The 21,639-nt window shown below is 42.5% G+C and overlaps 1 protein-coding gene across 2 annotated transcripts in view; it reads right to left on the reverse strand.

Moving 5' to 3' along the window:
• LOC137256064 (uncharacterized) overlaps positions 1–21,639 on the reverse strand; it is a 31,732-nt gene that overhangs the window by 7,614 nt on the left and 2,479 nt on the right. The window contains exon 1 of one of the 2 annotated variants that reach the window (XM_067793749.1): positions 15,901–15,919. The exons of the other annotated variant lie outside the window; for it this stretch is intronic. The gene's annotated coding sequence lies outside the window, so the exon portion shown is untranslated. Of the gene's footprint in view, positions 1–15,900; positions 15,920–21,639 lie in introns of those variants that run through there. 2 annotated transcript variants of the gene reach the window in all.

Here is a 21,639-nt window from a genome sequence, read left to right on the forward strand (position 1 = left end):
TGTAATAAAGCGTATTTTACAGTTCAGAATGCCCGTTTCAGGTTTCTTCATCAGCTCAGCGGGGTGGATATAATTATGGCAAGGAAATTATTCTATTATCTGTCACCACTGGTTACCACTCAACATTCGAGGAGAAAGTATATACTGTTAAGAAAGAATATATTATTTCCTCTATGTGGTCCGATCTAAATCTTCTAGAATAGAAAGAGAAATCCTTACAGGAAAACCGAATACACCCCGCAATTCTCTGAACAGTCTGAACACAGGCTTTGTGTTGTCATTTCAAATAATGCAATTCTCCTGTGGATCAAATCCCACGTCAAAGGGGGCATTTCATCAAGGTCTGTTCCTCATTTGAGGTCATCCTGTAGGCACAACCTAGCCTTGCCCCAAGGCTAAAATAAATGCAACGACCGAAATATCATTTAACGCTTTACCTTACAGCTATGTGTGAAACTTGTAAAATTCAAAATTGGAGCTAAAATGTAAAAATATTTGCTAGATTTAATTTGAAATTCGAGACACAATTTAATTTTTTTCATTTGCTTTAATTTGGAATAGATCTGAGATATAAGTACGTGGTTTAATATCACATCACTGCTAGAAGTGAAAGTATTTGCTCGGTTTATGTACATCAGTTGCCTATGGCAAAGGGATTTGAATCTGTGTTACCCGTTGCATTTTACTCCATTTTCTTCTGATACGTATTTATGGGGTAACCAAGTTTGCTTGTCACACATTGATTCAAAGTGAGAAGAGCATTCCGGGCGTCCCCAGTCGTGATGTTGCTGGAAATACTGCCAATGAACGGCGTAAAACTATATCCACTCACTAGTAATAAAATGGAGTTATAATCGTTGGATATTTTAAGGGTACTGTGAATACCTTAAACCCAATGATACACTCTCAGTTGTTTCAATCCTTCGATGCATCTTATGACAATATTAGAACTACTAATATGACCACATTATGACCACAGTTCATCACATCCAATTCATAGTTTACACATATTTAGCCATTAACCACCTCCACAAAAACCAAGTCTTCGCCTTTCTCAACAAAATGCCCAAACTCTCACTTTTCCGCTCCCATAAACCACAAAGTTCACCTATATCTTGTTCATTCCAACAGATGCTATCGCCTATAATTACACATAGATGATCGTCAGTGTCTAGACAAGGTGAGCTGAAGCGTAGAGATACAAGCCATTGACGACAAATGGAAGGAAATTATTAGCTATACTTGCCCATGATGACAGCCGCACGTTTCTCCCGGGAGCACGATAAAGCTTAAACACTGTTCTTTCTCCACGGGCTTGGTTGCCTTTCACATCATTTAGTTGTAACGATGATGCTTTTGACAAACTGACAGTACCTTGTTCTTTCCATACACTATAGATGGGAAAGAGTACAAAGAACGAGTGATCACTGTGTCAGCGTGTACAGATGGATTCAGTGGAGCAGGTTATAACCTTTATGAGCGAGGGGTGCGGCAAGGTTGCGTCTCCTTCGGCCGCTGTTAGTACTACTTGCTTCGTCGTCATTGCAGCTACTACTGCTACAGCAACATGGGCGTGCTTCTACGTCTCTCAACTACTACTACTACTACTACTACTACTACTACTACTACTACTACTACTACTACTACTACTACTACTACTACTACTACTACTACTACAGTAAACGCTACTATTACAACAACAACAACAACTACTACTACTACTACTACTACATGTACTAGTACTACTACAGCAACAACTGCTAATGCTACCAAAACTACGAAACTACTACAGTTACAACAGCCACCACCACAACTACTACTACATTTTTAGCTACTACATCAACAACGGCTACAACAGCAACTATTATCAAAACTGCCACAGGTATAACAACGACAACAACTACTACTACTACTTTGCAACTACTACTATTACTACTACCACACACAAGGCGTCATTCAAGTGAAACTGAATCAGTTGATGAAATACGGTGACTGGGCAGAGTGCCCTGTCATGATTTTAGCCACAGGCCAGTGATATCGCCGACATGGAACAGATGTACTATACAGTAAATAACCACATCTGTACACTACACGACAATTATAGGACTCCATCGATATTTAGGCCAACAGTCGACCGGCAACTCTTGCATTATTTATGTCACTATTGTTGATATCTCATTACATGCACAACAGAAATTCTGAATGTGACACCTACATTGCTGAAGATAGAAGGCACTCTTTTCTGTATGTATGTAAACTCACTTACAAAAGAAAGTGCTAGGGCTGACAGAATAATCGGTCAACTGATCGATCTCGCTTGCGTCAGCGAATCCCGATGGCTCCATGAGAGATATAGTCTGTTTGCAATGAAAACGAACCAGTGAATTTCACTTAACACCAAAAAGCAAACCAAATAATGAAAAAGTAACTTGGGAATCAACATAATTTTATGTTGCCCATTGAAAATTTTAATCTCGGAATTGTATTTTAACTTTGGATAAAAGTTGATTAACAAACGATCATAGTTTATTATTATTGGTTAGTATTACAAGGGGCAGGTGCACTAGCTAAAAGAGTGAAACAAATGCATGTGCAGAGATGAGCGCACCTTAACGTAGACCAACCATTCTTGCTTTCGGTGTTTCATTTCATGTGCAGTAGAATTAGCGAGTTGTATTTTACGCCGTTTTAGAAATATCAGAGTTGTGGACACCAGAAATGGACAGGCTGTTTAGAAAAGGCTCCAAGAACCTCGCCTCGTGATATAATTGACATCCTGTTTATAACGACATCAGTCACCGGTCCCACACCTCTCCCAACGATTTATTATACCTGATACAGACACTGATATCGGAATACAAAAGATGGCATGATGATTTTAGTGAGTGAGTTTAGTTTCACGCCGCACTCAGCAATATTCCAGCTATATGGGGGTGGTCTGTAAATAATCTAGTTTCCAGACAATCCAGTGACCAACAACATGAGCATCGATCTGCGCAATTGGGAACCGATGACATGTGTCAACAAAGTCAGCGATCCTGACCACCCGATCCCGTTAGTCGCCTCTTCCGACAAGCATAGTCGCCTTTATGGCAAGCATGGGCTGCTGAAGGCCTTTTCCACCCCGGGACCTTCACGGGTCTGAGATTATGATAGTCACCACGGTGAACATGGGGGAGTGGTGGCGGTGGGGGCTTCCATACATAACATACTGAATGCTGATGTCAGCCCGGACGGAACCTGATGTCTCAACCTGCATTATCATTAACACAAAGCCTGAGTCACCACACAAGTGACAATACACATGGATGCTAGGTCTATTTCGTGCCAACACTACTTTCAAAACTGAAACAGAATTTAGGGCGGAAATGTACACAATGTCAGACATAAGCATGTCAAAGCGCTGACATATTCTCCCTAACGCTATACTTTTTCAAACTAAGAAATCATCTGTTGGGTGTGGAAATGTCACGGAAATGCATGTCGAAATAAACGAAATACAACTTGAAGTGAATTTTGAAAGGTAAATGCAGCCACTCTCTTGATGTTTTTCAAACCTATATTTTGTCAGTAACACAAAATAGAGCATAATAAACGCACTGTGATCATACTTTAAAATCATTCGGCATAACTTCGGCGATAACTAAGGAAGACAAATTGCTGACACTGTCAGTCAAATCTCCACAATATTCCAGCTATATTCAAGTTATTTGAAGAGGTTAGTCCTGCTACGAAACAGGATATCTGGTCATGACCCAGCCCAACTATGACCAAGAATGATGAATTCATGATAAATTCGAACGAACATGTCAATAAATCCAACATATTTTAATTTTGTTTGAACCAGACAAAATCAGATCCATGATTTTAATAATACAAATAAGACAAATTGTTGACAGTGTTTGTCAGATCTCAGCAATATTTCAACTATATGGCAGTGGTCCTTTAGGGACGCGGTGGGCGAGCTGGCTAAAGCTCCAGGCTGATAATTCCGCGAAGTTCGAGTCCACCTGTGACAGGGTGTAAAAACCGTTGTGTGCAGACTCTTTCCGTTGCCACCACCGTTAGTGTACAGTACACAATCCTGTGTAGTTAAAGGAACCCACGAATCCGTTGGTAGATTACCAGATGGTGGTCACATGAATACGTTCAAACACCAAGTACAGCAAAGTGCAGTGAACATGGACAAAGCACTGTGACTATGTGTGCCATCTGCGCTATTGGGATTCATTGACATGTACCAACCAACATTGACATGTACCAGACATGTACCAACCAACATTGACATGTACCAACCAACACTGACACCTACCAACCAACAGTGACATGTACCAACCAACACTGACCTCCCAACCAACATTGACATGTACCAGACATGTACCAACCAACATTGACATGTACCAACCAACACTGACACCTACCAACCGACATTGACATGTACCAACCAACACTGACCTCCCAACCAACATTGACATGTACCAACCAACACTGACATGTACCAGACATGTACCAACCAACATTGACATGTGCCAACCAACACTGACACCTACCAACCAACATTGACATGTACCAACCAACACTGACACCTACCAACCAACATTGACATGTACCAATCTACATTGACACGTACCTACCAACATTGACATGTACCAACCAACCAACATGTGCCAACATGTAGCTATATTTCAGCGAGTCTGACCACCCGATTACTTTAGTCGCCCCTTTGGAGACCAGTTCTTACCCGGATCTTCACGGGTTCTGAATACTAGTATACAGAGTTCCATTATGACAAATGCTACATTTTACCGTATGGAACATATTAAGTGAATTATCATCTGTCATCAAATGAAATACATGTGTAAAGTTGGTCTAACGATGAATAGACAATGCCATTTAGAAAGTGGTCAAATGCAACGTTATATCTGGGGTTACACTTTCTCAGTACATTACAGACTGTAGTACTTTTGTTGGGTTGAGTCCCAGCCGAGAGTCAAACCCATATCGTCAGAGCTAGTCACGTAATCGCCAGCACACGACGGCGATTCAGTTATATCACACGGTTTCTTTTTGATACGAGGGTAAAGCAAGAACGGTTGCAGGTCTCACACACTTACGAGAATGGTACGGTGCAGACAGGTCAATCGCGGAAAATCTGGGATTCGAACCCAGGATAATATGATTTTGACGTGCGATTAGGAAGCAACTCGGCACAACCTATTGAGCAGCTCGAGGTGATGGGCTACCACTGCGTTTTAGTGTCATAGACAGAGCTCCGTTATGCTAAATGACAACTTCATTGAAATGAAATACTTCGTTCAGGGCCAGAACACAAGGACTCGTTGGCTTTCGGGTTTGAAAACGTTCCTTCGGAATCGTGTGAACAGGACGGTACAAACGAGAATTATCGTTCGAAGCTCAACCATTAATTGCTCGCTGGCGTTTATCGCAAATTCTGGTGGGTAGCCTTGTGATAACAACCTCTGCTTATAATGCCGAAGACCCGGGTTCGATTCCCCACATGGGTTCAAAGTGTGAAGCCCTATTCTAGTGTACCCGGCCGTGGTATTGTTGGAATATTGCTAAAACTAAACTCACTCAAACTCTGGTTTGTTTGAGTCTCGACTACCTATAACCCACCATGACACAGCAAGTCTATGTCTGTGGGAGCACATCCCTCCCTCTCTCTACCCCCCCCCCCACCCCCCCCCCCCTCTCTGTCGGAAAACGCCCCGTTATTTTGCGGAACCTGTTCGATGCAAATGAACTGGAACTTTCAAGAAAGCAACCTCTTGCAACGCCACATCACTTACAAGATATAACATATCACATTTGTACACGTAATTCTCAGATTACACAACACAACATGAAATACAGACCACTTCTCCGCCCTACGAGTCATGCCATAAAGCCAAATACACGTACCTAAGAGACTCACAATGAAATATACAACCCGACTGTTGTCAGTATCAGTCACTGTCACATCCTGTAATTGTCAAGTGGTGTTGGTTGACTTGTATCTCGGGGCACAACTTCCCCAATCATGGGAGCGTGTTCTGTGACAGTGTGTTGAGATGTCCGGTATATTTACACACAGCGTGCTTTACAAACACTACACCCCTGGCATTTATGAAACCAGCGACAAATGGCCGATTGGTATGATTCTGTTGAAAATCGAGATGAACTTTGAATGTCAGAATCAAGGCTGAAGAAGTGAGTGAGATTAGTTACACGCCGCACTCAGCAATATTTCAGCTATAAATCGATTCTGAACTAGAGAATCCAGTGGTCAACATCATGAGCATCGATCTAGGCAACTGGGAACCGATGACATACGAGCCATTTCACCCATTCCATTAGTCGTCTCTTATGACACGCATAGGTTACTGAAGATCAATTCTAAAATGGACCTTTCCGGATCTGAAGTAGGAATATCTTTGAGAATTGGATTTGAGAAAAAAAACCAAAAAAACTTAAGCTTACAAACTTAACACAAAACACAATAACGTTCCTAGGCTGAATATCATCTGTGAACCTACTCAAACTGCCGATGATTATTCCAGTTTCAGTGAGTTCATTACATCACCATGGAAAAAGATTCTTTCTTTCAATTTTAGCCACTGTTAATTTAAGCGAATAATAACACAGGCGAGCGTATTATACTTCAGTCATTTCAAAAATTAAAGCAACAACCCAAAGTTACAATTCAACTGTCAGATTACCATTTCATGTTAGACATAGTCCAAATTAACGAGAAACTGATTTAATCGATACACATACGGTATAGCTGTTGCTGCTTGCAAAATCCAAAATAATTAAAAGCTATGCATGCGTAAACCGTTTCAGGAAAGAAATTCTACCGGAAATAAACCCACTCTTTGCTAAAATATATCCTTATATGTGCTTAAACAGGAAAACTAACTAGAAACGCCGGCTCTACGTCATTCACATCGCGTTATTGATTTCGTCATAGATCACAAATGAAGTGCTCAAAGGAACCATTACTTTCAGGCACAAAACACCAGTTCTTTAGTTCGGTTTCCCTGTAAACTCAGATTACTGTAATGCCAAACCGACTGTAAAAGCAACAGGCTCAAATACAAAACTAGAATGCCACAAAGGTTACGTCAAACGGATAAAGTATTATTTTAATGTAGGAATTTATGAACCTGTGAACCTAGCCACCCCGCTAGATTCACCAATTTTCTCGAGTCCACTTCTTCAATATGAGCTGGTATTTTCATGAAACGTCCAGGACACGGCTTTGTGTTCTCGAATTGAACACGAACAGTGCACAGTAGACAAACTTGGTCGCATGTTAGAAGGTAAGCCAGCAAACTAACGAACACCTCCGTGTCATCTATATCACATTACCCGTTTTACACAGACATGTTGACCCATCACAAACTATAGGAACAATTCTAATTCAAAGCAGAAATAATTACCTCCACACTAAGACCCATGAAAAGGATCATTGACTAGGGAGGGGGTTACTCAAGGCTGGAGTACGTAAAGGCATGCATTGGAACTGGAACTCACCTGCCCAGTGACTATCATATAATTAATGACCAGCCCAAAATATTGACATTATTGCCGTGGGCAGTCGACCTTGTGCCCTGAGCGATGAGGAGGACCAACCAGAGATAATCATGATATCAAGATCTGCTACATAAAGCGATCGTAACGCTGAGCCTAACTAGCATGGTTCAGCTCAGACTTACGACAGTCGTAACTGGCATACTTTACCCGACTCTTAAGACAATCGTAACTAGCGTACTTTAATACACACTTACGACAATCGTAACTTTTATCCAGACTTACGACAATTATATCTGGCATACTTTATCCCAGACATACGAGAATCGTAGCCTGCATACTTAGGTTACGACAATCGTAACAGTCAGATTAGTCAGCAACTTGCATACTAAACACGGACTTACGACTGTCGTAGCAGTAAAACTACCTTGTGAGGCAGAGCCCAGGATCAACAGCTCAGGCTTTCTTAAGTTCATCGTAGTGCAAAAATCGTTTGGTACAAGTGGGCTTGGGCCTAATTTTCAAAGCTCTGTTAGAGTTAAGATTGTCGTAAGGGCCACACATAAACATTAACTTACGACTATCTTAGCGCTAAGAGAGCTTCGAAAATGTAGGCCCTGGACTTCGTTCCCCGAAGGGAACGTGGCACTGAGGTGACTCTATAACATAGAATGCTACAATAGCTCTATACACCGACACCCTGGTACGCAAGGGGTGTGTTGACGTCCCGGTCCACAGTGATATCCATCTAATCCGGAATCCTTAACAGGCGATTCCTGTGAGGGTCGTGCATGCATATCATGCATACCTAACGGGGAGGGCGGTGGGGTAGCCTAGTGGATTAAGCGTTCGCTCGACACTTTGTGATATCGGTCTTGCGGAGGCCTTTGTGACGACGGGGAAGAACGGATTCAAGTTTTCAAACTTTACAACGTAACAGATGTGTTTCGGTTGGGTAGCAAGACTTACCGGACCGACCTCGTCCAAGCCCACGTCCGAGGAATGCATATAAGCTGTTGTTCTATTATCAAATTCCAGGACAAAGAATCAGAATGTGTAACATATTTGGCTCAAAGTTTGATAATTCCAAATGACCAAACTACCTGCAGTCTTTCAGAAAAAGAGTAAAGTTTTAGCCGTCTTTAGCGAAAACTTCACGCAATATCACAGTTTGGGATAGCAGACAATAAACTGACATAATGAAGGGTGGGAAATCGAACAATCGAGGTGATCAGTGATCCAGCCCACGCCGATGCCAACCAATATGAACCGCTTAGATCGCCTCCTACATCAACCACTTCGATCGCCTCCAATATGAACCACTTAGATCGCCCCCAGTATGAACTACTTAGACCACTTAGATCGACTCCAATATGAACCACTTAAATCGCCTCCATCATGAACCGCTTAGATCGCCTCCAATGTGAACCACTTAAATCGCCTCCAATGTGAACCACTTAGATCGCCTCCGATATGAACCACTCAGATCGCCTCCAATAAGAACCACTTAGATCGCTACCAGAGTGAGCCACTTATATCGCCTCTATTATGAACCACTTAGAACGCCACCACAATGAACCACTTAGATCGCCTCCAATATGAACCACTTAGATCGCCACCAGAATCAGTCACTTAGATCGCCTCTAATATGAACCACTTAGATCGCCTCCAATATGAACCACTTCGATCGCCACCAGAATCAGCCACTTAGATCGCCACTATTATGAACCACTTAGATCGCCTCTATTATGAACCACTTAGATCGCCACCAGAATCAGCCACTTAGATCTCCTTCGATATGAACCACTTAGATCGCCTCCGTGGTCTAGTAGATAGAGCGTTTGCTCGCAGAGAAGAAAGTCGGGATTCTATTACGGAAGCCTTCCTGCCGTTCATACGTCAAAAGGTACTGATTGTTTATCTGGCACATGATCTTGGGGGTAAGGAGAAGGTCTTGTTGGCTCAGGGTTAGGTAGCTCAGCGAAGTGGAGTTGAAACGACAGCACGGCATCAGAGATAACAAAACTCACACGTGTAAAAAGCAAAACGAGCTCAGAAATGTAACTTTTTAATATAGGACAAGAGTTTTTAAACTCAACTTGTGCTGGGATAATCGAAAACCCGGAAGAGTTGTCCTAAAATGGGATCGAACCCCGTCCAAAGATTCACAGACATGACTAAAGATATTTAAAGTGCCACGTGAAACTGTGTTCTTAAGAACATGGACTTGCAGCCTCATAAGGTGAGTGAGTGAGTTTAGTTTTACGCCGCGTTTTCCAACATTCCAGTAATATCACAGTAAGGACCACCAAAAATGGGCTTCAAATATTGTACCCATGTGGGGACGCAACCCTGGATATTCGGCATAACGAGCGAACGCTTTAACCGCTAGGCTCACCCACGGCCTAACAGCGTCATGCAGGAAGGTTTGATGTGTACATGTCCTTGTCTCAGGGTAAGTATTTATTCTGCCGCACATCCATGTGGAAAAGCACGTGGAGCAAGGTTTTGTCATTAAGCAGAAGAGCCACAGGGTGACAGTCCCAAAATAAACTTTAATGGAGATTCGCCAGACAGGTTCATCTTGTCGTGGTTGTCAACTACACAAACACGACGCTCTTCTAAACCAGGAGGAATGTTGAACATCGTGTTAATTTATTACGAATGCTGGCATTAAGTGCGTGTCATAGCAACAATCTAGTGGAAACAGGTATTTATTTGAAAACCGGTTGACTTTGGATATACGCTCGGTTTTTCCAAACCAGGATAAGTTTCATCCAAATATGGAAATTGTTTCTAGAAAATCAAAATCAGACAAATGAACCAAGAACAAACTAGTATTGACCTCGGTGTGGGTTACGATCACAAAGAACCTGCCAGATCACACTTTATAACCTCTTCATTAAACTGGTATCTGGGTGGCAAAGTGGTTTAAGTGCTTGCCGACTTGTCGAAGTCCGAGATCCACACTATCATATGTCTATTTCAGGGTCACTGATATTGCTAAAATATCTCTAGGGCGACATAAAATATAAAGCTAGACGTTTGAAACAAGTTTGTTATATGATGTGGTTAACATATATTTCAAATTTAAACAAAATCGGTGAAAATGTTTAGAAAATTCTGCCGCTACACCATTATATACAGTAAAATTATCGTCCAAACGGATTCGAACCCCTGCGGTTGATAAAACCAACCGGCACGGGAGACCCATAAAGCCATATCAAACGCACTGTCATAGCCTTAGCCTCTGAATATGTATTATTTTCGTAGAACCAAATAATTCCTTTCAAATGATAAGGAGCACCACTGAGTTGAGAGATATCGACAGAAAGGAAATACAGACTTGCTTCATTTAAGGCTTTAGCATTGCGAAATGGCAAACAATGTGGCTTAAGATCTGTGAGACAGAATATAATCTTTAAGGGTTTTACATAAGTCTGCTTTGCCCTTTGCTGAAAGTCAAGGAACAGGTTGTCGGTAATGCTATTTCCAACATGTGTCGTGGCTAGGCGCTACAACCGACCTTGACATCTACATGTCTCCTCCCCACAGGCTGGGACCGCGTCGTTCCAAATCCCGGAGGACAAAACATATAAGCCTGTGTTCCATAACAATGCTTCTATGTTAGAAACCAACTATTTCCCCCCATGTTATCAGGCGTTCTCAGAGAAATGCACGCTTTTAGTACAAACTTTATCGTTTCCTGCAACTATATTTGCTGTTTCATATTCATCATTAAACCTAAGCAATTTTCGTGACAACAGCTATCGAATCATTTTAATAATAATGTCAATATTGTTGTTAAGACACAAATTCTTTGAGCGTCTATACCCAAAGGTGTTTCTATACACCTGGAAATTAATCAAGCAACACCCCAATTTTTTCTATTGGAGCAACTTTGAAGTGTTCTGACAATCAAAATATGCCGGGTTGATATAGTTTGACACTTTTTTATTCAACAGACGATCTCTGACAAACAACTTAAAGGGAAAAAGTATCAAGACTTTGCTTTATTGCAACGAAATCCAAATTCTTAAAACTGTCTTAAATTCATGAAAAAATGGACACAATTTACTATTCATCCACAGACGTTGTTGTCAGGTGTATTAACACAAATGTCACATGGAAAGAAAGAACAGTCATCTGAGAGTCTGCACACCGACTTTCATCAATATCTAGTGTGTCCTCCCTGCGCACGCACCACCGATTCCAGACGCCTCCTCATTCCTTGGATGAGTCTCCGGATCTGATTCTGGGGGATCCTGTTCCACTCCTCATGCAGGGCAGCCGTCAATTCGTTGAGATTATGGACTGGTGGGTCTCTCTGCCTCACACGACGGCCAATAAAGTCCCACAAATGTTCAATGGGGTTGAGGTCAGGGCTCATGGCAGGCCATGGAATTCTGTCAATTGCATTTTGCCGCAAAAAATCATTTACAGCATGCGCCCTGTGAGGTCTAGCATTGTCGTCCATAAATATGGGTCTCGTTGCCAGAGGATGGTTCTCAAAATGAGGTACCACAGCCCTGTCAAGAACCTCCTGTTGGTAACGAACACCGTTAAGGTTGCCACGGATGGTAATGATATCCAACTTGCAGTTCATGAAAATGCACCCCCATACCATAACGGAACCTCCCCCAAAGGCCACAGTCTCCTGGATGTTCCGTGGAGCCATTGCTGTGTTCCTCTGCCTCCAGACCCGAGTACGACCGTCCACCATGTGCAGCAAGAACCGGCTCTCATCTGAGAAATGGACCTTCCTCCAAGAGGCAATGTTCCAGTGCAAACGGTCATTACACCAGGCCAGTCGGGCTGCCTTATGGGCTGGAGACAGTCTGGGTCGCTTGATTGGCCTCCTTGCCCGGTATCCTGCAGCTTTCAGACGATTCCGAACAGTCCTGTTCGAGATGGGTCTCCCTGGAAGCCACTCCTGTCTCAACAGAGAGCTCGAGTCGAAGGACCTGCGCCGTACAAGTCTCAGTAAAGCTCTGTCCTCCCGGACTGTGGTCTTCCTGGGTCTTCCTGGTCTAGGCAGGTCTTTAACTTCATTAGTGGCCCGGTATTTTTTCAAAAGTTTTGAAATTATGGAATGATGTCGTCCGATTTGAGTCCCGATTTGTCTTAGAGACATACCAGCATTCCTCATGCCGATTATTTGCCAACGAGTGGCCTCTGATAATTTCCTACGTGCCATGACATTGAAATGAATGAAAAACCGAATGCAATCGACAACCTGCGCTTGTAAACACCCCAGGGAAAAAGTGCATTTTTCGAAAGTTGAGGTTAAAGCAATGCACGTGCGCTGTGCAAGCTTCACGCGCGTCATATCAACCCATGAAAAGCTCATGCTGTATGTCAATACATCAAAATTGAATAATCAATCATCAAAATTACTTCGTTAAACTTTGTTAAGTTTTTATGTGTCTTTGAATTTGGTGTTGCTTAATTAATTTCCATATGTATATTTTAAATGTATCGATTGTTACGTCTGTAACTGCAACGATAACGTTTCTTTTGGAAACGTCATTTACCACCTCGTTGACATTAGCTCGAGAGTTGAAGGAGGAAGCACTATATCAAACATCTCAGTAAATGTAGCCTTAGAGTCAGCAAACAAAAGCAGCTACCAGGAAGTAGACTTGCTGTTTGTATCGATCCTGATACATTATTTTGTTATTACAACATTATTTTTGTTCTTAGTCTCTTAACACAGAACTGGATTCGAACTCTGAATACCGCACTTTTTCCAATGATGACGAGCCTATTTCTCATGAAAACGGGGATTTTTTTTTCTGAAATCCAGTTGATTTGGGGTGTAATTAAAGATTGTTTTAATCTAGTCTCTTTGATCTGCCTTGATCCCATTGGTATGCTTAGCTGAGCTGAACTGAGCTGAACTGAGCGTAGATGGGGGTTCTCTCGTCAAAATAACACGTCTCAGAACCGGATGAGGTATCAAGGTATTGTAAAGGCGGGACAATTTCTCGTTTTACAGTAACACGGTGTTTCCAGAACAAGTAAATCAAGAACAAACCTGTGGCTGGTAGTATGACATAGAACCAACCAGCTCACATAACCTCCTCATTTAAGGGTCCGTGAAGGTTCCGGGGTAGAATCGGCCTTCAGCAACCCATGCTTGCCATAAAAGGTGACTGTGCTTGTCGTAAGAGGCGGCTAACGGGATCGGGTGGTCAGGCTCACTGACGTGGTTGGCACATGTCATCGGTTCCGAATTGCGCAGATCAATGCTCATGTTGTTGATCACTGGATTGTCTGGTCGAGACTCGATTATTTACAGACCGGCGCCATATAGCTGGAATATTGCTGAGTGCGGCGTAAAACTAAACTCACTCACTCACTCCTCATTTAACTGTTAGCTGAAGGACAATGGTTAAAGTGATTAAGTGCTTGCTCGTCATGCAGGAGTCCTGGATCCCATTCTCACAATAGCACAATATACGAGCATGTCCCCAGAGTCACTGATATTCCTAGAATACTGCAAGAGGCGACAAATTCATTTCAGTTAACATTTACAAGGAAGAGAAGCTGGAGGCAGACAAAATCAAGTGGCTGATAAAAAGAAGACTGTCCACGCAGTCGTACCGATGGCAAAGAACCAGTCAAATCACACCATGACAATACGAATCACCAGCAAAGGGTCGCTAGGGAGAGGCTGATCTCGCAACGGAGGTAGTAATGGGTGTAAGTGTAACAAGCTTGTTCTGTATTTTTTGTATCTTTAAAAGGACAGTGGGTAATAATACGTCAAGAGTTTTGCGTGTGTGAAGGCAATATTTACGACGCTCCAACGAACCTATTCCGAATCAAAAACTAAATACCCTGTTTTGATGCAACACAACTGCGGACTGTGGCCGTGATGGAACTGGATTTCGTGGTTATAATGATACATTACTTTGCCAAAAACATATACTGTATTTTGTTCGTAGGAATTGAATTCGAAAAAAGGATACAACATTTTCTTCAATGATAATCTGACGAATCCAAAACTAAATCCCGCATTTTGATAGGCCGCGAAAACAACACGACTACTGACTTGTATAGGCATGAAAATGAATTCGGTCAATGTTACGTCTGGAAAGGATACATGTGTTGTGGTATGTGATTCCGCGCATAGGGCCCGGGCTCACAAATCAGGTGAAGTTAAGCAACGCTGGGTGCGGAAAGTCCTTGGATGTGTGACCGTATTTGGCTGCTCGACTCCTGAGAGATTCTGGGACTTCAGTCCTCACCACAACGAAGCACATGTGGTAGATGTGTTGTCACCCATGGAAAGTAAGTTTGTTCAAAACTACCCAGCAGAAAAATGGGTACCCGGTCGGATGAAGTCACGTGGCTAGAAGCCTATAGCGCAGCCTGGGTTGTCCGGGGTAATAATAATCGACTCTTTGGGCGCTTCGAGCATACATTGTGCATGGAACAATGCGTATGATAAGTCGACTGTTGTACATGGAGCGAAATATACTGTAGGAAATATAGACATTTCATGGAGCTGAAGAACTAACATAAGCCATGTCATTAGAACTGCCATTTGTTGAAACAAATATGAGGGAAACGTTATCTACAATAACATATACCCGATTGTTTGTTAACGCCGCACAATTTTCCAGCTTTATGACGGCAGTCTGTAGATAATCGAGCCTGGACCAGACAATCCAGTGATAAACAGTACGAGCACCGATCTACGGATATGATGATATATGACAACCAAGTCAGTGAGCCTGACCACTCGATACGGCTAGTCGCCTCTTCCGACAAGCATGGGTTACTGAAGATCTAACTTATATCTTGACGGGTGATATACATCTGAAAGACGGACCATTCTTAGATAAATGATGGTCCTAATACACACACACACACACACACACACACACACACACACACACACACATACATATACATATATATATCCAATATGCACCAAATTCACAAACTACATGTAAAACCTGTCCAGCTGAATAGAATGTTTGCAGTCTCATTCTACCGGGTACCCGTTCATTGCTGGATACAACCGAGCCATATTTTCATGAAAGTCACGTCAAAGACACGTACATGCTACATGTGTTCGAGCAAAACCGAAGACTTCCAAGCATGTGAAGACCCGGTTTGATACGTTTCATGTAACAATGGGTTCAATTCCCCACATGGGTACAATGTGTGAAGCCCATTTCGTGTGTCCTTGCCCTAATATTGCTGGAATATTGTTAACAGTGGTGTAGAAGTAAACCCACTCACTCCACCTGATCAACTTCACCTTTTTTTTTTCCCCTGTGCGATACAATGGATTACTCGCTACCATAGATCGTTATGTCCTTCTGTATAAAATACTACACTGGATTGTCTCACCTTGTGTATTGTCCTGAGAGACGTCAGTGTGCCCCGTCGATAAGACAAGCGTGTCACTAAGAGTGGCGTCGTTCATCTGAACAGTGCTGTCGAAGACTTCATTGACTTTATGACAGTCTCCGGTAAGCGTTTTAACAGCTGGACTTCTTTATCTGTGCACAACGATTAAAGGGTCGGTAAGATAGTCTAGTGGTTAAAGCGTTCGCTCGTCACACCGAAGACACAGGTTCGATTCCACATAGCGGTTATGTAGGTTGTTTTATTGTTTGTTGTTTAACATCGCACTCACCTAAATGAGTGAATGAGTTTAGTTTTACGCCGCAGTCAGCATTTGAATTTTATCAATCTTGTAAAATCCAGTATCTCCATATTTGGAATGGTATATAAGAATATCTTTGACTTCCTCAGATCGCCTGTGTCGCGGGAAGTGAAACACCTTACAGTAATGTGAGTTGACTTATACTTATAGATACCCATGCTTTGTGTACACTTTATACGTACTTCAGAGATAACATAATTCGTTGTTTGCACGTTTCAAGTTCGGGCATACGTGAAAGACGTCCATATTTGAGAAGACACTGACTTTGTTCTATTTGCGTTGTTTGTCTAGGGAGAGAATTTCTTACTACCCCGAAGATGGAGTGTAGGGTACCCCAATAAATACGTCAACACTGACCGATTTTATTAGTTTCCATTGTTTGTTTACGTGGACAATAAATAGTTTCTGTTTCAGCGCAGTGCCTTATCAACAGGCTGATTCACGATCAGTACTTGAGCAAATTTAATCGTAAGACGCCAGGATTATATTCCATTTGAAAACATTTCATCGACCTACTGTCAGTCAACCCGAAAAAATACAAGCGGTTGACTGGGGAAGGAGAAACAGGGAAGCAAAAACGCCGTGATCATTGTCATCATTGCAGCGTATTTTTTTATTGATAATAATCTTTATGTGCTGAACATCAAAAGAAACGCAACTCTGGCTTTTGTCAAGTTTTTAAATTGAGGACATATACATGAACACTTACTTTTTGAGATTTCATTTTTTTCTCGAAAAATGAGTTCCTTTTGATGTTCACTATATAAATCAGACATAATGATGACTAGTCTGTCTCACAGTCACTGAACCACACTGACAAGCCCGCCCTGCAATGCTAATGTACCAAATGAAGCCAGTCTAGAGTTCCTCAGGCTCTGAATTTATCCTTATCACCGGGGCTCATTTTCAATTAAATGAGTTTACTTGTCACTATCAAAATTATATAGATTCATAGACTAAGAATTAGTCTAATTATTATATATGGAGGCGTGTCACTTACTTCGCACATAACTTTCAGGGTGGGTGGGTGATTCACATTGCACATGCTCCTCCATAAAAATCATCACTCCTAACCATACATTTTGTACCACCCTTCATAATTCTTGTATTCATTGTCCAAAATCCGTTTTATTTACCGAGCATTCGTGATGGGTCAACCATTTGCCCCATACTGTATTTTGAGCCATAAGATTTACTGGACTTGATCGCCAGCGATTGCATTACAGAGGTGATTGTAATTCTCACACTCTGACATAGAGTACATAAGCGCTACGATCGGTCCATCTTGTGGAGTCCTGATTGAACCTGTTGAAAAACAGCATCACAGGTGGTCACCATATTGGACTGATTCACGATAGACCACTGGCAGTGAGAACCGATCTTGTTATTTCTATTAACCTATTTAGGCAGTTATAACAGTCACTCACTAAACATGCCTTGTGAATGAGTAAGTGTCTGCAACGTTGATCCCCTTTTAGACGTAGCCATATAGGGCACGCCCAGACCTAGACACATTAGAGAGAATTAAAGGGGTGAGTGAGTACTGAGTGTGAGTGAGTGTGCACGTTTTTGCACGTTAAACACACTCGTGGCAAGTAACCTTCCATCGTCTTGTGTGAGCATGAGGCACATGGATACTGTAACAGTTTATATTACATGATCTTAAAAGAGAACTGTGTCACGCCATCTGTTATTTAGTTGAGAGAGAGGGTGGAGGGGGGGTTGAGGTGGCGGAGAGGGATGGACGGAAAGGGACAGGTCGAGGGAGAGAGAAAGAGAAAAAAATAACGGAGAGAGACGACAGAGGGTGAGAGAGAGAGAGCGTAGGTGAAGAAGAGAGAGGGAAGAGAGTCGGTAAGAGAGAAGGTGACGGAGAGAGTAGGTGACGGAGAGGGAGGGTGGGAAAGCAGCTCAGATGGAGGGATGGAGAGAAAATGGCGGAGAGAGACGACAGGGTGAGAGAGGGAGAGAGAGAGAGAGAGGGGAGAGAGAAGGTGACGGAGAGGGAGGATGGATAAGCAGCTGAAATGAAGGGAGGGAGAAACTAACAGAGAGAGAGACAGAGAAGGTGACGGAGAGGGGATGGCTAAGTAGCTGAAATGAAGGGAGGGAGAACTTAACGGAGAGAGAGAGAGTGAGAGAGAGAGAGAGAGAGAGTGAGAGAGAGAGAGAGTCACGATAAAAATTCACTAACTTTATCGGCAAAACCCCAAATATGTCTCCATCTTGATAGTTTTCATGTAACCAAAGTTACATGTTTTAAAAAGAAAACCGTAAACTCCATCTTTATACAGGACTTTGACATCAATATGAACACAAAATCGAGATCGTGTCCCGATGTGACATCTATCAAATACAGCAACCCGCACAAGTTGAAGTTCAGAGCCTATCACTTATCAAAGAATCTTACGTAAAACATACAATTCAGTCCTTTGCAATGACCCAAGACATTCTGCTGATATATAATGTGATGTTGAAAGCTTGTGACTTGCATAAAAGATTAGGCAGTGAAATCACTTCAAAGAAAGTGTGTTCAAACACAAGACATGTAAAACTTGAACTGGGCCCGCAGGCCGTGACCGCCATGTTTTCTCGTGCAGCTCGTGCCGGTGACAAAGACAACTGCAATATATCACGGCATGGTACAATGCAGGTGTGAAATATATTACTATTTGTCTTGAGTATGTGTTGGGCGCCTTTGTAAATCGTGGTGAGGTTAACTGAAATTTGATTTAACGTCTCGTCCAAGATTAATGTCCAAGAGCAAATCGAATTCGTGCGTTTGTGAGTCAACTAGATCAAGATTTGACAAAAAGTAGTTCCCCTCAGACTAAATTTAACTCCGGGGTGGTGGGTAGGCTAGACCTACAGCGTCCATATTGTGGTATGTTGTCTGGAGCACAGAGGTCAGGTCACAAACAGTTGAAAGTTGGTTTGTTCAAAACTGCCTCAATTCATCCAGCAGTGAACCTGATGGGATAAGATGTCACAATTCGTCGGTTGAGTCGGATAACTCGAACTATTTATGAAAGTCTACTCAATTTTGACACAACAATAACAGTTTTAAAGGACGCCACTGAGTTTTTTTTTTGCTTACCGCCGCACTCAGCAATATTCCGGCTATATGGCGACAGTCTGTAAATAATCAAGTCTGGATCAGACAAGCCAGTGATCAACAGCATGAGCATCGATCTACGCAATTGGGATACGATGACATGAGTCAACCAGACGCCAAAGACATGAAGACTTAAAGGAACATTTGACTTGACTTCCGTTCTGCGCAACAGGGACAATCGCGCCACACATGGATTTAATGTGTAGAAGCCTAACACCATAGCGATACCATATTAAGCAGCGTCACTAATGAACGTTCAATGACGCTCAATGACCCTTTAACTGCACTGATTCCTGACTACTGTACACCTACTGTTTCTAACCCATGTCCAGCGTGCTACCAACATGCAATACACTATGACCAGCGATTAAACCATCCCGGGGGCATGTTTGTGAGGTTCATCACTTGTGAGACCCGAACCGTTCAGTCGCAGTGACCCAGTGTGACCTACTAGCATTTGAAAGGGAAAGGAGACAGCGTCCTGCTTGTTTAAACTTTTCACGCGTGTCTATTCATACGACGAGTGCTTCCGCAAATCAAGTAGGTAGTAGCTGACACTGCAACGAAATACTCTCCAGCAGGGAAATGTCCTCTGACCTCGGACGGAATCAGACCCGACAAGCCTTTAAAGGAATGTGCAAGAGGCAGTAGTCTTTTGCAAAGGGTGCGGTGTTGTGACCAAGCGGTTAAACTGTACGCTCGTCATGCCGAAGACCCCGGTTCGATTCCCCACATGGGTACAGTGCGCGAAGCCTATTTCTTGTGTCCCCCACCGTGATATTGTTGGTATATTACTTAAAGCGGCGTAAAACTAAACTTACTTGTAATTATGTATACAAATCAGAAAATCCTAGAATACGCGATATTCACATACTTCAATATATTCGATCAGCCTTAGACCATTTGCGCCACTCGATTTCTAAGTATCATTATAAACCCAGTAGTTGTGATAGTCTACACATTTACCTGCACGTACCTACGGGCTGACGTCCCGTCAAGGCGAGAGTTTGTAAAACCAGTTTTCTTGGCTAAAAGTATCAAGGTATACCGTCTTGTTTGTGTGTGTCGTATGACTAAATCAACAATATATGCTACGACTAATGTCTCTGAAATTCAGGGCTTACAGCATAACGCCTAAATCTCCGCTGACGCAATGGCAAATTGTCAAGTGCAATTGTTCGGGTTAAAATGACGGAACAGTACGATTGCGTAGGGTTAAAATATGCTCCTATTGTTGACCTATTATATCGCACTGTTTCAGGTTATGCTGTGGGTGTATAGCAATGAATACCGCCCTTCCCATGATTCCTTCCACATAACTCAGGTCACTTGGTGTAGTCAGCATCGAACTCAATGTGTTTAGGCCATTGCAGTGTCAGTGAATGAGTGAGTTTAGTTTTACGCCGCAAAAAGCAATATTCAAGCTATGTGGCGGCGGTCTGTAAATAATGGAGTTTGGAGCAGACAATCAAATGATCAGTATCGTGAAGTTCAGTCTACACACTTGGAACACACACTTGGAATACGTGTCAACCAAGTCAGCGAGCCTGACCACCCTATCCCGTTAGTCGCCTCTTACGACAAGCATAGTCACCTTATATGGCAAGCATGGATTGATGTTAATTTGATAAGCTTGCGTTGCTGAAGATCGATTTCAATCCGGATCTTCACAAGTTCCACTTATGTCGAGCACTATGTGCTGGAAAACAACTCATTAATACGACCCACTACATACCGAAATACGCCTAGCGAAGATCCGGGGTACAATTGGTCTTCATCAACCCATGTTGTCGTAAAAGGAGTCGGGTGGTCAGGCTTGCTGACTTGGTTGACACATGTCATCGCATCCTGACTGCGTAGATCGATGCTCATGATGTTGATCACTGGATTGGCTGGTCCACACTGGATTACTTGCAGGCATATAGCTGGAATATTGCTGGGTGTGGCGACAAAAGACCAACCAACCGAAACAAGTCAATACCGAATGTTTTGTGTACTTTAATGATAAAGTGCTCTGGATTAACTCACCTTGAAGCAGCATCTCCAAGTTATTTTGTGTACATCCTATCTCAAGTCACTATCGAGTGGACAACTCGAGTGGATACGTGCCTGACACTGTCTACTTGCTGATAATACTGCTCTATAAGTCATTGTCAACCGTGACAAGTCATCGTGTCCTTTTTATTCGATCAGAAAGTAATTTCAAAGGGAATTCGACACTGACCGCCATATCGCGATTCCATTAGGATAGCCCTTGAAGAACTTACGCTCGTGGCATTTAATTGGATTTCTACATAATACCGAT

This window comes from Haliotis asinina, chromosome 11 (genome assembly GCF_037392515.1).
Source record: "Haliotis asinina isolate JCU_RB_2024 chromosome 11, JCU_Hal_asi_v2, whole genome shotgun sequence".
Taxonomy (NCBI): Eukaryota; Metazoa; Mollusca; class Gastropoda; order Lepetellida; family Haliotidae; genus Haliotis; species Haliotis asinina.